The sequence below is a fragment of the Zingiber officinale genome, chromosome 9B, assembly GCF_018446385.1.
Source record: "Zingiber officinale cultivar Zhangliang chromosome 9B, Zo_v1.1, whole genome shotgun sequence".
In the NCBI taxonomy this organism is placed as follows: domain Eukaryota; kingdom Viridiplantae; phylum Streptophyta; class Magnoliopsida; order Zingiberales; family Zingiberaceae; genus Zingiber; species Zingiber officinale.
Window position 1 is genome coordinate 85031222 of NC_056003.1, and position 8083 is coordinate 85039304.

The 8083-nt window shown below is 37.7% G+C and overlaps 1 long non-coding RNA gene across 3 annotated transcripts; it reads right to left on the reverse strand.

Annotated features, from left to right (window-relative positions):
• Positions 1–3421: 3421 nt before the first annotated feature.
• On the reverse strand, positions 3422–6149 carry LOC122024349. 3 transcript variants are annotated; one of them, XR_006123395.1, is made up of 4 exons: positions 5573–6149; positions 5341–5473; positions 5154–5226; positions 3422–3762 (listed from the first exon to the last, which is right to left on the reverse strand). It is a non-coding gene; the product is annotated as an uncharacterized LOC122024349 (long non-coding RNA). The 3 variants fall into 3 exon arrangements; XR_006123396.1 differs by lacking the exon at positions 3422–3762 and adding an exon at positions 3813–4881 and having other exon boundaries at positions 4961–5226; XR_006123394.1 differs by lacking the exon at positions 3422–3762 and having other exon boundaries at positions 3813–5226.
• Between the last annotated feature and the right edge of the window lie 1934 nt (positions 6150–8083).

Sequence of the window (8083 nt, forward strand, 5' to 3'; positions counted from 1 at the left end):
CTTTGAAATTCTAAACTCAATTAATTTTTAAATCTTCAAAATAATGATCCCTTATTTGGGATTCTAATTGATATTTTCAATGTTGTAAATTAAAGTAAACTCCATCTCACACTCACTCATATGCTAAACATGATTGTTAATCTAGAATGAGTGAGATGGAAAATTAAGAAAATAATTTTTTAACCTCTCATGCTTGAACTCCTGAACTCAAAAATTTATTAAGGCATTAATTAAGGGGGAGTGATTTTGAGTCAGTTTTAAAATTAATTTTTCTTTAAAAATTTTTGACTTGACCTTAAAATTAAAAACTATTTTTGGCATATCTTCGAAAATTCAAGCTATTTTTAACTCAGCGTTAAAATTAAAATTATTTATGACCTGACTTTTAAATTATAACTCCTCTATAAGCTAAATGTTTTCAAAGCTAAGTACTTAATTAAGTTTTCTCTAACTAAACTTAGTTAAATTATTTTCTAAACTTAGCTACTTGGCAAAATATTTTCTCAACGCAATCATTTTTAAGCTGAAAACATAGCTAAGTATTTTCAAATTTAGCTAAATATTTTTTTTCAAAAACATTTAGCTAAGTACTTTTTAAAGTGTTTAAGTACTTTATCTCATCTAAAAGTATCTCTCAAACTGAAGGAAGAATTTTGCTTTCAAAAATTATGATTTCACCTAGCTAAAAGTCTTACAAGAAAAACTAAGTGTTTATCAAAAGTATACTTAACCCTCTATTTTTCTCTTTGAAAGATAACATTGAAAATTATCTTTGAAAGTTAAGCTAAGGCCTAAATTTTCTTCACTCTCTTGGGTATTTTGATATATGGCAAAGGGGGAGATTAGGAAGAAATTCAAAGAAAATTGTAAATTAAAATTTTACGGAAATTTTATTGTGAATATGCCTATGCTTTATTTACGCCTGTGCTTATTTATACGTATCTTTATTGCATTTTTTACTTAACTTTGAATTTCGGTTGTCATAATCAAAAAGGGGGAGATTGTTGGTGCAGTAAGCATCCGACGATCGAACCTCAGTTTTGATAATGGCAAAGGGATTCAAAGTTAAGATTCCTTGTTATCTAACGTGGTTAAATAAGGTTTCAGGAAAGTCCTAACTGCGGTTAGGCAAGGGAAAATCTTAAGGGGGGGTAACCTTAGGTCCTAGGGGGTGGTAATCCTAGGTGAAGGAAAATCCTAAGGGGGGGGGTAACCTTAGGTCCTAGGGGCGGTAACCCTAGGTGAAGGAAAATCCTAAGGGGGGACAACCTTAGGTCCTATGGGGCGGTAACCCTAGGTGGAGGAAAACCCTAAGGGGCGGCAACCTTAGGTCCTAGGGGGCGGTAACTCTAGGTGGAGGAAAACCCTAAGGGGCGGCAACCTTAGGTCCTAGGGGGTGGTAACCCTAGGTGGAGAAAAACCTTAGAGGGTGGTAACCCTAGGCGGAAAGTCCAGTCGATCTGGAGGATCGCACTGGCAACAGGTAAATCTCCTGAGTGGAGTAGGTGAGGACGCGTTCCTCGTAGAGGGAACAGTAGGCGTCGGGTCGACCTAGGGTTTCCGGTTGGAAATCCGAAGTCAGACCCGGACAGTCCGGAGACTGTCATAAACATTCTTTTATTATTCATACTGTTATTTTGTGCTAATTTTGTGTTGCAGGATATTGTTTGGGACTAACAAGTCTTGCAGGTACAAAATAAGGTAGTTTTCCCTCGGATGAACAGTGTCCGAGGCGCCTCCATGGAGCTTGGAGGCGCCTCGGGTGCAAACGATGAGCTGGCTACGAAGCACCATTGGAGGCGCCTTGAAGAAGGCAGAAGGCGCCTTGGAAGGCGCCTTGAGTGAGGTTTAAGGCACCTTGAATGAATGAAATTCGACCAGGTCAGATTTGATCCACGCGGAAGACCGGGCAGTATGGAGGCACCTTGAACAGCCTTCAAGGCGCCTTGAACACCCTTTATAAGGGGGTTTCGACCAACACTTTTAACAACGAATATCAAGTGATCTCTCATCAACGTGCTGCTCCAAAAGACACTCCGAAGTGCTGCTACAAGTGCCCGACGACCCGAAGCTTCAGATTTAGCATTTCTTGTTGTCGGTATAATACTTATAGCTTTTAATTGTACTCATAATTGTAATCTTTTAACGAGCTTATAGTTGTTGCCCACCGGAAGCGATCAAGGAACGCGGGCCTTCGAGTAGGAGTCGCTTTAGGCTCCGAACGAAGTAAATCTCTGTGTCCTTCTGTTTGTGTTTGTTTGTTCCTTAATTCCGCTGCTTTAATTACTCTAACGCTGTTTTCGATTCCGATACGTACGAAATAGCCACGAGTGCTATTCACCCCCCCTCTAGCGCGGTCTCGATCCAACAGGTAACCCTAGCGTGTTGGTGAGTTGCTCAAGTCCTAGATCTATAGGAGCATATTTTCTAAGAATTTGATCTAGATTAAGGCTAAAAGTAATTTTTAAAATTTTAAAAATAAGGGAAGTTTTGAGAAAAATAAATAAAGAATTTTACCCATGAATTTTAAAGAATAGTTTTGAAAACAATTTTGAAAATAATAGTCCTACTCTATTAGGCATATTCCTAATTATCGACGTAAGTTACTAAATTTATTTTCAGGAAGGGGTTTAATGAATATGTCAGCTAGATTTGACTTGGACTCAATGTATTTGAATTCAATGTCGCCTTTAGTGACATGATCCCTGATAAAGTGATGTCTAATTTCGATGTGTTTAGTTTTTGAATGATGCATAGGATTTTTAGTTAAATTAATTAAACTAACATTATCAATTAGTACTTTTGTATTTGTAAAGTTTAAGTTGAAATCTTTTAAAGTGTGTATCATCCATAATAATTGAGCAAAACATTCTCCTATAACTATGTATTCTGCCTCAGTAATAGATAAGGCAACACAGTGTTTCTTCCTACTAAACCAACTGACAAGTGATAGGCCAAGTAGCTGGCACCCACCACTTGTACTTTTACAATCCAGTTTATAGGCAGTATAGTCTAAATCAGAGTAGCCTATGAGTTCAAAATAAGGTGTTCTAAGATACCAGATTCCTACATTTGAAGTCCCTTTGAGATATCTAAAACTTCTTTTGACGATAGTCAAATGTGATTCTTTAGCACAGGTTTGATATCTAGCACACATACTAACTGCAAATAAAATATCAAGTCAACTTGCAGTTAAGTATAGAAAGCTATCTATGACACTTCTATAGTATTTTAGGTCAACTGGATTTCCATTTGGGTCATCATCTATGTCACGACCCTAGAGGAGTCCCTACCGATAAAATTTCGACAACATCTCCCTTGTACCGATGCCAATATGAAGCATAAGTACATATAACCACAGACATACTCATCAGCAGTATACAACAACCCACACGGCTGGATAAATAACACAACCACGCAGTTTTAATAGCTGCTCACACGGCTAGATAAATAACACAACCACACAATTTTAATAGCAGCCCACACGGCTGAAACATAACACAGCGGAAATGACAAAATAAGGAACATAAAACAACAAAACAACCAACTGCGAGCTGGCTCGGCTTGACACACTATTAACAAACCAAATACAAGATACCACAAACGATACTCCAAATAACAGAATACACAAGTACAAGAACAAGTACAAAACCAAATACAAATAGCGTAAGGAATACCAAAAATCATAAGATCGTCCTCGAATGTGACGTAGGACTGGCGGACAGGTCCTCCAGGCGACTCCATAAATTCTTTACCTGCTACCTGGCGAAATAACCATTTTACAGGGTGGTGAGTATAAAGACTTAGCGGGTAATAGACAGATAGTGCATGAGAATAGTAAAGAACTAGAGATACAAAGGTATACAGTCTCGTAGGGAATATAACAGATACTACAATGATATCATAATAAGTGTCCATACCTGAAACCATATCCTAGACTAGTAAGGTCGGGAATAGTACATACCTGCTACGGTACTGCTCATAACTAAAAGAGTAGCATGTGAGGTATATACATAATACCAATAAGTGAGTCAGTGTCTAAACCCATACAACAGATGTATATCTTAACATATGTAAGCATAACAGCATAAATAAGCAACAGTAACAGCAAGTATAATAATAACAGCGTATGCACGGATGGTCACTCCCGCCCACCCCTCTGTACCATGACCCCAGTATGGTCGAGAGGCCGGGACAATAGCAGACTGTACATCACTCCAACTACTACTACTTTCGAGTGGCCGAGGGGACAGTTGCATAGTAGCTGAATAGCTATGTCTGCGACGGGGGTCCTTGCTGCCCGCGACTCCAGCTATCACTACCCATGAGTGTGCGAGTGGGGGCACGACAAGACATGCGACACGCTTTAGCTACCACTACCCATGAGTGGCCGAGCGTGCGACCCAAGCCAACGACCGTCTCAACCACAAGGGAGCCAAAGTCGTCGACAATGCATGTAATGACATGATGCAAACAATGTAACAGTCATCATATATATATAAATAGAAACAGGTATGCTATATGAAGCCAGCATGCTCAATAAGAAACGTGAATAAATAGCAGTCAAAGCAAGTAAACATGGTATCTGGTATCTATATATCTAGTATCTAGTAATTAGTATCTGGTGTTCGGTATCTGCTAAATATCATGGATAACAACGAGAGACTGTATAGATACAGAAACGAGTAGCTCAAAGATTGAGTGGAAGTATCAAACGCAGGAAAAATATGAGTGGAGTCAAGATAAATACAGAAACTATCCGAAGGTATAGCTCATGCACTAAAAATAATGTACTAAAGAGATAAAGCAAGAAGTACCCGCCTTTATCTAATGATCATGCTAAATAATCTCATACCGAGACGCTAGTCTCGAATCAACGTCCTGCAAATCACATCATGCATAATATAACTAAGTCAAATATGAACTAGTTAGCTAAATCCATCATGAACCAAATAGTCACCTTAACATTAATCTGATTAAGAATCCATAACCTCTTATCATCCCACAACCCAATCTGTAGCTCATTTCAAATAACTAATCCATGACTAAATTATTCATCCACTAATCAATTCCAAGCATAAATACTCACACCAACTAACTAAATCCACAATCCAATAGATTAAACTACACATAAATCCATACTAACCACTCACCGAAATTGATGGCTCAGCTAACGACCATAGCTGGTATAACTCTCCTCCAGAGAAGATGAAATCACTATCCCTCCTAATCAAACATACGAATAATAATCCAAATCAATTGCTAACCAACCTCTAATCAATATATCATATCTGAATATCTAACGCAGATCAACCAAACTTAGATCGAGTAATTTGTTACCTATGCCTCCCTCTTCTTCTCCAGGGTTGTTCATTAATCCAACAACTACTCACTGAATATGGTGGCCGTTGACAGCGTTGACGACACGAACAGTGACAGCAAGAGGAATTAAGCATTTCATCGAACACATGATCTGCATCATCACATGACCAAATGAGCAATACGTCGATACAAGAGTGGTGATGATAGATACATCTGAATCACAACCATGGAAGAGAAATATGACAACTACCTTCACCAGACTGGTGGTTGTAGCGACGCAGAGTTAACCAAAGCTAGGGCACAGCCCAGTAGAGCTTGCAGCAATGGAGTCGGCAGAGACGCGCAAGGGAGAGGTCTGACACTGGACCAGGACACCGGGATCACTCCGCAAGTGGCTTGAGTCGGCAGAGGAGAATGAGGTAGAGTGGAAATCGGAACACAAGATCGGCAGCGGCGTCATCGTGCGGTGGAGTCGTGAGGGCTCAGCACCGAGGGGTACAGAGAACACCGCTCGACTGTCGGCGATGGCAGATCGAGAGCTTGTTGTGGTTGGTGGCTTCGATTGAAGTGACTCCGGCGAAGAGCGGCGATGAATCTGTGCCAGCGACGAAGTGGAAATCGGGGAGAGGAAGGTCGAGTGGCGGAGGTGAGGGACGATAGAGGAGAAGACCTCCATTGGAGGTGAACTCGCGGGCGGCCGGCGATCAGACAGGGAGAATCGCGAGAGGGAGAGAAGAGGAGACGACAGATGAGAATAGGGAGAGGGAGGAGTGGCGGTGAGGTCTCGACGGCAAAGAGGAAGAGGGAGGAAGGGGAATCGACACTTCAAGATGGTTAGGCCACGGTGAGAAATAGGTTTTAAAAAAAAAAACTTAGTGATTTTTGATTAAATTCTAGATTAATTTTTCAATCAACTTTCATCTCTGGGTATTTGAAATAGACTTTCCCTCGAGCCCATAATTGATCCTTATAAAATACATTATCAGGCTCCGAAAAATTTCTAGAAAATTTCTAAAAATTCCTGAAAAATCCAATAAGATTATTTGTCAAATAACCTTATTATTTGCTTATTATTTGAGCACTGTATTTTATAATCTAAGGTTGTGTTAGTTGCCATATGTATCTTTATTTCTTTAGTATTTTCCATTCCAAATTTTTTAAGTAATTCCTTAATATATTTTTGTTGATAAATGTAATTACCTTCATTTTTTTTAATTTGTAACCCTAAAAAGTAAGTTAGTTTACTTACAAGGCTCCTTTCAAATTTTTGTTCCATTACGGTTATAAATTCTTGTAAAAATTCTGAATTGGTTGACAAAAAAATTATATCATCTACATACACTTGAGCTATAAAAATACCTTGGTTGATTGATTTGACAAATAGAGTTGGGTCAATTTATGCTTGGTTGAACCCTTTGGAAATTAGGTAAGAGGTTAACCTTTCATACCATGCCCTAGGTGCTTGTTTAAGACCATATAAGGCTTTCTTAAGTTTAAATACATGGTCAGGATGATCTAAACTTTAAAACCTAGGTGACTGACCTACATAAACTTCCTCTTTTATTAGCCCATTTAAAAAGCTGGATTTTACATCCATTTGATAAAGTTTAAATCCCTTATGGGCTGCATAGCTAAGTAGCATTCTAATAGACTTTAGTCTGGATATTGGGGCATATGTTTCATCATAGTCAAGTCCCTCTACTTGACTAAACCCTTTAGCAACTAGTCTAGCCTTATTTCTAATAATCTCTCCATTTTCACTTAATTTATTTCTGAATACCCATTTTGTTTCTATTATCTTTTTATTTTTAGGTGCTGGTACTAAGTTCCAGATCTCGTTTCTCTCAAATTGAGCGAATTCTTCTTGCATGTCTATGATCCAGTCTAGGTCAAGTAAAGATTCATCTATTATTTTGGGTTTAATTTTTGAGATTAGGGATATCTGACTTAATTTTTTGAAGGATGATCTAGTTTGAACTCTTAGGTCTGGGTCACCAATTATTTGGGCAATTGAATGATTTGGGTTGACTCTTATGGTTCTCGTAGGTTCATTCATTTGAGGTTGATCTTCTTCTTCTTGACTTAGATTTTCATTGGCTTCCCCTTGACTAATGCTACTTTGAATAAAATCAATTGATTGAATTTGGGTTTGTTCTAAGTTTTGGTTGGACTCTTCAAATTTTACATTTGAGGTTTCTTCAATTCTTAGTGTAACTTTATTATATATTCTATAACCTCTACTGTTTAATGAGTATCCTACAAAGATCCCATTTTCTATTTTTGATGCAAATTTTTCTAAGTGTTCTCTTGTATTTAGTATGTAGGCTGGGCATCCAAATACTTTAAAGTATTCAATATTAGGTTCTTTGTTATAATATATTTCAAATAAAATTTATTATGTGTTTATTTATTGTGGTTCGGTTTTGTACATAGCAGGCTGTGCTAACAGCTTCTGGCTAAAAGTATTTTGGTAGGTTATATTCATTTAGCATTGTCTAGAGATTTCAAGTAGGGTTCTGTTCTTTCTTTCTACTATTCTATTTTATTGAGGTATTTTAGGACATGAATATTCATGATGATAATCGTTTTTATGGCAAAATTGGTCAAAGTTATGATTTTTAAATTCACCTCTGTTGTCCTTCTAATTCTTTTAATTTTTAGTTCCTTTTCATTTTCAACTTGTTTGTAAAAATTAGTAAAGATTTTAAATATTTCATTTTTATTTTTTAAGAATTTTACCCTGATGAATTTAGAGTAGTCA